The 8210-nt window shown below is 46.8% G+C and overlaps 1 long non-coding RNA gene across 1 annotated transcript in view; it reads left to right on the plus strand.

Annotated features, from left to right (window-relative positions):
* Positions 1-5751, plus strand: part of LOC111746869 — a 10292-nt gene extending 4541 nt beyond the window's left edge. The window contains exon 4 of the long non-coding RNA XR_002783287.1: positions 879-5751. This is a non-coding gene — a long non-coding RNA (uncharacterized LOC111746869). The remainder of the gene's footprint in view (positions 1-878) is intronic.
* Positions 5752-8210: the final 2459 nt, after the last annotated feature.

Raw genomic sequence — 8210 nt, forward strand, 5'->3', positions numbered from 1 at the left:
AGATTCTTACATGTTTTTTCAAATTGTCTTCTCACTGGCCAACATCCGTCTGGCTACCCCTGGGCTCCTGGCACCCCAAACAAAAGCTACTGGCTGCCTTTCTTCTTAAGCCTGGACCCTCAAAAGAGATCCAGGTTATGGACACTTGATGTTTGGCAAACACGCTGCCCTAGAGAAAACTATACCCTGTGTTCCCTGGGAGGAACGATTTGTTTGGGCGTGCCCTGAGCCCACGGTTTTAGGGAGTCCCGCAGCACGCCGGCCCCCATGGGCAGCCCAGTCTCCATTCTCCAGTGTAGCACGGCCTCTCCTGCTGGGCGGCCAGCTTCACCAGAGGATGGCAGGAGTCCGTGGAGGGGCCAACACCTCAATGAATGAATTTACAAAAGTCAAGGCACACAAGGCCTTAGCCGCCCTCTGCCCAGGGAAGGGGCAGCTGAGGGAAGCCTGGGTTCTTAGGACGGGTCAGCCCCGGATGGTGGCTATGGGCTGCTGCATCGGATCCCGGCTGCTCCCTTTCCTGGGTTGTCTTCCCCTGTATCTTGGAGATAATGATGGCACCTACCTGAGGGGGTTGATGGAAGGGTTATATGAAATAGTGTAATGCTGAGCCCTTAGCCCAGTGCCTGACACATAAGGTTCTAGAGTGAATAATTATGGAACATCACAGTGTGATGACTATTAAGATGATGGCTACTAGAATTATAAAAGAACTGTGGTCTGTGGTAGGCTAAATGTGCCCCCCGCCGCCTGCATTATCTAGGTGCTAATCTCTGAAATTTGTAAATGTTACCTTGTATGACAAAAGGGACTTTACAGGGTCCTGAGGGGGTGAGATTATCCTGGGTTATCCCAGTGGGCTCTACATGTAATCACAGGTATCCTTATAAGAGGGGCAGATTTGACTGCAGAAAAAGAGGAGGCATTATGATTAAGGAAGCAGAGACTGGAGGGAGGCAGCCACAGGCCAAGGGGTGCCAGAGGCCTCCAGGAGCTGGAGGAGGCAAGGGTCAGATTCTCCCCTCAAATCTCCAGAAGGAATGGCAGCCCCACAGATGCCCAGACTCTAGCCCAGTGAGACTGGTTTTAGACTTCTGACCTCCAGAACGGTAGAATACATGAGTGTTGTTTCAAACCAGTGAGTGCGTGGCAGCTGCCACAGGTGATCCTAAAGCGCGTTGATGGGAGATTTACGTGGGGCTGCGGGAGGCGGAGAGTGGACACACGTGGCGCTGTTGCCCTCCTAACTCCAGGGCCAACTCCCCGCGACTGACATCGGCGCCAGCGCTTCTACCGCTTCTACCAGCAAAGCAGCGAGCCCAGCGAGGCCCCGCCCACAGGGGTCTCTCCGGGTGGTGCGTGCGCCGAGGATATTTTCTTGGTGCTTATTCTATGTATGTGTGACTACAGCTCTGCCAGTCTGGCCGCCTGCTGCCTGCCTGACTCTATCTGCACCTGAGCATGTGTATCTATACCTGTACTTATCTCTGTATTTTTGTGCTCTTCATCCCTCAAAATCTTGTGCAGGAGAGGAAAAAAGTTTTCCTTGACCTTCTTAGGGTCCCTGGCTGGATCTCAAAATTAAACTGACGAAGATAGATTAACAGGAGAAAAGCATACACGTTTATGTAAATTTTCTGTCACGAAGCAGCCTTCTTAAGAAAATGAAGCCCAGAAGAAGTGGACCGGGGTATTTTTATGCCGGGTTTGACAAGGAGTGGGCAGCCGCGGAGGAACCAGACAGGGTAAGGAGTCTGGGTAATTATCCTAAACGAGGGGACAGGAAGCCCTTTGTCTTCCCTTTGTCTTCAGAGACATGGGTGCCCCCTCCTCCGGGCACAGGGCGGGCACCTCCCACGTGAAGTTTCAGGACCTGGTCCAGGGAAGACGAGAGAAGAGTAGAGGAGGTCAGAGTGACCTTCCTGCTTCTGTCATTTTCTCAAACTCCTTCAGCTTAAAATATTCACTAGAACAAGGTGTCATATTGTGGGATAGCGTGTCCTATTGTGGGGTAGCGTGTCCTGAACCCCATGATCTGCAACTTTCCTTTTGCATTCAGATTTTTCTTTATCCGAAATGTGTCTTCATGTACACTCTCTGCCCTCCAAGTCCGCACGGCATCACCCTGTTTCTAACTTATTAATGTCCCTTCATGGCCTTCACTACAGTGAGAGTGGCCAGCTCTGTTTTGAGGACTTTTTTTTCTCTTCTAAGGGCTCGCAAAATAGTGGTCTGTAGGGCTAGGCACTAGGCTAAGAGCTTTGAAAAGTTTATCCCAAGAGCTGCCACCACAAATGCCCACAAGGCCAGGCAGATATTGCGATGGGTGATGGGCCCAAGCATGGCACAGCTCAGGGTGGGGACCGTGACAGCGGGAGACGATGTACCCTACGGAGCAGGCTCTCTACCACTCACTGCCTGCCACCTGAGTGCCGGCCAGGGCTACCAAACCTTTCCATTTCCAAGAGAAACTGGAAAATCGGATTTTTAATGTGACGTCACCCCTGTGGTTTTTCAGCGTTTGCAACCAATGCGTCATTTTAAAAGCAGAGCATATGACCCATAACTGCAGAAAAGTGGGCAAAGATTGATTAACAGACAAATCAGGGGGAAAGAAAAGAAAATGATTCTTAAACACAAGAGAAGGTGATCAACTTCCTCATCACAAGAGAAATGCAAAGTAAGACTAGAATGAGTTGCCCTTTTTCACTTCTTAGGCAAAGATCGAAAACGTTTGTTAACACACTGAATTGCCAGACGTGATGGGATGCGGCTTGATATTTCAGGTCTTAATGTTTCATGAGAATAAAAGGTAGGGTTGTTACCACTTCGCGCCTGATAGGATGGCAATCATAATCATCATAATCATAAGGAAAATACGTGTTGGCAAAGATGTGCAGAAATTAGAACCCTCGTACATTGCTGGTGGGAAAGTAAAACGGTGCAGCCTCTTGGAAAGCAGTTTGGTTGGTCCTCAAAGAGGTAAACACAGAATTCCCACAAACATACGACCCAGTCGTTCCTCTCCTAGGTGTATACGCGCCCAGAAGAATTGAAAACAGGGACCGAATCAGATCCTCGCAGGTGAATGTTGATAGCAGCGTTAGCCACCATAGCCAAAATGTTGACACAAACCAAACACATCGACTGATGAGAGATAAACAAATACAGTACATCTGTCCAATGGAATATTATTCATCCATAAAAAGAAATGAAGTGCTGATACATGCTGCCACGTGGGTGGACATCGAAAGCGCTGTGTTACGTGAAAAAAGACAGACAAGAAAGAATATTGTAAGATTCCGCTTACATGAAATATCTAGAATAGGCAAATGCATAGAGACAGAAAGCAGACCAGTGGTGACCGGGAAGGGGAGGGGGAGCGGAGGGGAGTCACCGCTTAACGGGTACGGAGTTTCTGTGTGAAGTGATAAAAAAAATTGAGAAATAGAGGATGGTTGCGAAGTATTATAAATGCAACTAATGCCACTGCCTCATACCCATAAAAAAAGGCTAAACTGGTGAACGTCATGTTATGTATATTTTACCAAAATATAGAAAAGTTGGGGCTTTATCAGGCCACACTGATCAAAGGCTCTGGATTTAACGGAATAGAAACAGGTCCTGCTCAGAACCAAGAGCGCGGAGCAGGCAGGCCAGCCTGCACTGTGTGAGAAGATGCTCAGGACGCGTGTGACATTGGGGAACGCACGACCGGGGCCACCAACCAAACCCATCTGCCTGTTCCGAGCCGGTCTCAGTCTCTGAGTAACAGTCAGTGTTCCCCGGTCTCGGCACTGGCCCTGAACCATTAGCCCTGAACCATTAGCCATCCTGAACCTTGCCCCGTTTCTGAAACCAACATCTAAAACCTCGGCAGCTCCCGAGGCGGTAACCCTGATGCTTTCCTTACATCCGGCGAGTCAAATCATGCTCCCAACGGGAAAGAAGAATACAAACTGGCATATTGATAATAAAGACACAAACGCAAGTCCATAGTGTCAGCACATTTGTGACATGTGTCAGCACAAGGAATTATCCCTGTCGTCATCATAATACCACGCAGCTGCTTCGTGCATTTGTTAAGGTGGTTACAACCTTTGCAAGCACCTGCTGTTAGATTTGGGAAGGGTTTAAGTGATTGCCTTGGAAGGAGTGTTTAAATGGTAAGAGAATCTGATTCAAAAGAATCACTGTTTAACGATTTCATCAAAGAACAAAGATTAATTAGTATTCTTGTCCATACGCAAGTCCCAGGGTTGTCGGGGAGTCCAGCAGTGTGGAAAAACGGCTGCTCTCGCACATTTCTGGTGAGTAATGGGTAATTTTGCAGCAGCTAACAAAATTTTATGTATCTACCTTTTTTAAAGTATCTCTTTTTTATTGAGATATAATTCACACAAAAATTTAATCAATTTTGAGTGTATGACTCAGAGGTTTCTGATATATTTACAGCGTTGTGCAATCATCACCACTATCCAATTCCAGAACATTCTCGTCACCCCATTGTTTGTAATCCCCCCGGGCCCTGGCAACCACTAATCTCCTTTCTGTCTCCATTAATTTGCCTATTTTAGTCACTCCATTTAATGGAATCAGCACAGCACGTGGCCTTTTGTGTCTGGCTCCTTAGACTTACGGTGTTTTCAAGGTCCCTCCATGTTGTAGCAGGAATCAGTGCTCCGTCCCTTTTTGTGGCTGATAATCATATTCTACTGTATGGATAGTCCACCTTGAGTTTATCTAGCTATTCATTAGTTTAAGGGCATTTTAACTGTTTCTATCTTTTAGCTGTTATGAATGATCCTGCCATGAACACCTGTGTACCGGTTTTTATGTGGACATGCTTTCATTTCTCTTCGGTGTATACCTAGGATAGGAATTGCGGGTAGTAAGGTAACTCTAAATTCAACTTTTTGAGGACCTGCCAGACTGTTTTCCAAAGCGGCTGCACCATTTTACATTCCCACGAACGGTGTGGGAGGATTCCAATTTCTCCACATCCTCAGCAACACTTGTTATTGTTTCTTTTTAAAATTATAGCCATGCACATACCTTTTGACCCAGCAGTTCCACTTCTAGAAATGTCTATTATGATGACACACATTGTATATGACAGCACCATTTGCAATAACAAAACAGTAAGAGACAAGAGAGAAAGACCAGCTACAACCAGACGATAGAAAAATAAGGTAACTCTATGCGGTGATATGGAAAAATCACCAAAATATGTCAAACGATCCAAGCAAAGTATCAAACAGGGAGTGTACGGTATGTTATTGTTTGTTTGATGTGTGTGTGTGTGTGTGTGTGTGTGTGTGTGTGTGTAAAATTCCTCGTATATGTACAGAAAACCTCTCCAAGAATCCAGGGAAAAGCTGGGGTAGCTGAGGGCAGTGGTAGAAGAGAGATTAGTCCTGGAAACCTTTATCATAGTTTTAAATTTTCATACAATGTAAATATAGTCTCCTATTCAAAATAAGTACAAGGAGAAACTTTAAAACACTGAAAGCTAAACAGAACGTGTCTGTGATATAAACGGGAGGCCGCCGGCCTGTGACTTCTGCCTTGTCTAATTTGACCTTCATTCCATAAGGAAACTGACAACACAGCAAGACCCGAGTGTCTCGGGTCGCTCAGTAATCAGAAGTGTCACCAAGAAATGAAGTCTGACCCCAGAGCCCACTGTCATTGCACCGTAGGGGACGCTTATACGCTCTCACTCGCGTAAGTAACGGAATCAAGAAGGGAACCAGCAAAGGGATTGAAAAGGAGATTGTCTCAGTTTCCTGTTGCTGCTATAACCAATTACCATAAGCTTAATGGCTTAAAACAACAAAATTTCTTCCTTTACAGTCCAAAATCGGTTCCACTGGGCTTAAGTCAAGGTGTTGGCAGGGTTGGTTTCTTCCGGAGCCACCTAGTGGAGAATCCGTGTCTTGGCCCTTTTCGGCTCCTAGCGGTAGCCCGCATTCCTGGGCTCGTGGCCCCTTCCTCCATCTTCAAAGCGCGTCATGCCATCTCTGCTCCCGACTTCACATTGCCATCCTTCTGACTGACTCCTCCGGTCTCCCTCTATGGGGACCACGCCATTCTATTCAGGACCCACCCAGATAATCCAGGATAAGTTTGTTTGTTTGTATGTTTGTTTGTTTAACTCGATCACATCTGCAGAGTCCCTTTTGCCCTGTAAGGTCATATTCACAGGTTCCAAAGATTATTAGGTCATGGATATCTTTATGGGGCCATTATTCAGCCTACTGCAGAGACCATCCACACTTGAGAGATTTCAACACATTTCTGTTAGACAGACAGGTATAGGCTTAGGGACATGGATCAGAGTGAAGAGGTCGTTGCATTCAGGAGGGAGCTCTGGGGAAGAGGGGGAGCCCAGCATCTCCTGGGCTGCAGGGCGTAGGCAGGAGTGAGAAAAGATAACCAAGACAAGCTCAGGTGATTGTCAAAGCATCCTGCACGCTCTCCTAGTCCCTCCCCTTGGCCCCAGCCCATCCACCGGTCACTGCAGGAAAACAAGAACTGAACTGAGGTGCCCTAAACAGATCCAGCTCTCCAACAGCCCGAGGCGGTAAGTAGGGTGGGTGCTGGCTTCTGAAAATAGCCCGTCTTATTCTGGCCCTCGCGGAGGAAGGGAGGGGCAGCCAGAATGGGGTCCCCGGCCTCTCACCCACCCTCAGGTGAGGCTGGAGGATAGGCAAGCCCCACGCCCAGACACAAAGCTCCCATTCATGCTCCAACTCAGGGCAGAGGCCTGGAGGAAAAACAGTCCTACCTTTATAACAGGAAGCACACCCCCATCAGCTATGGACACCAGCCGTGTGGGAATAGCAAGGAGCAAGCAAGGGGAACCAGATAGGAAAAGAAAACCAGCATGAGCGTACAAAGAGTGCGCTCAAAGGAAATGGCCAACTCGGGACCCAGTCAAGATGCAGGACCTGTACGGTTGGTATGTTGCCTTGGTCTCTCTCTCTTTTTTTTTTTTTCATATGTTGACTTTTTTTTTTTTAAGTCCTGGCCAGTTATCTTGGGTATATTCCTCATTTTCAATGCCTGATTGTTTCTTCGTTATTAAATGGAGGTTTAACTTTAAAAACAACAACAACAACAACAACAAGAACTCTGCGTAGGCAATTTTGTATGCTTCCTATGGTGTCACATCAAGAGATGCTCGACGTCAGGCTGTCCCACTATTGCGGATACTGTTTGATCACTCGGTCAGGAGAGTGTCTGCCAGAAAACAACCCCACCAACTAAGTAGAAACATTTTTCCCCTGTGTAATGAATAAGTTATCTGTGGGGTATTGTTCTGCAGGTTCAGGGTACCGAAGCTTAGGGTGTGCGGTTCTGGCAGCTGGAAGAATGTGTGAGGAGCCGTGGGCAGATGCGACATAGCTTTTTTCAGGCATAGCAGGACACAGCAAGGCACAGGCACAGCTCCAGCTTCCGCTTATCCTACATAGGTGGGGCTGTTCTCATAACAAGGTGCATAATAGTGGCTTAAGGCCAGGTACTATAATCAATCACAATCTACAGGTTGTATAGGACACTGTCTCTAGGGTCACCCAGAATGCTGTAGCTAAGGCTGCCCCGACACCGCATGGCTTGCTGGAAGAGAGCTTGACTGCATCCATTTTGTTTGTCAGTCCCCTCACCCAACAGGTATTAATTCCAGACTATTCCCTAGCAACCTCTTACCAATGGTTTTAGCATCCTTTGACGATCCAGCTATTTTTCTAGGGACCTCTGTGTGTGTGTGTGTGTGTGTGTGTGTGTGTGTGTGTGTGTGTGTGTGTGTGTGTGTGTGTGTGTTTCTAATTTATCTGCAATACACAGTTACTGTTTGTTGAAATAAACCGGTTAGTGTCTGTAAACCTCCATAATCCATGTGGTCTGCTTCTGTTCTGATTCACAGCAGGTGCTTAAAAATAGTATCAATTCTTAAAAAATCATCCCAGTGGTGGGCTACAATCTCTTACCCACAAACATAAACTGTCTTTGTAAATTAGGTCCCCAAACTCTTCAAGCAGTTAGACCTGAATTAACTGATCTCGAGTTACTTATAACTAAGTGTGTTTTTCTCTGTACACGCTTTGAAGCAGAACTATTATGTGATAATGGAGTACTGCCCACCCTGCTAGGAATATTCTGAAATACCCCTCCCCCCTCAAAAAAAAAAATCCAGAACCAAACCA

Source organism: Pteropus vampyrus, unplaced genomic scaffold, assembly GCF_000151845.1.
Source record: "Pteropus vampyrus isolate Shadow unplaced genomic scaffold, Pvam_2.0 Scaffold203, whole genome shotgun sequence".
Taxonomy (NCBI): Eukaryota; Metazoa; Chordata; class Mammalia; order Chiroptera; family Pteropodidae; genus Pteropus; species Pteropus vampyrus.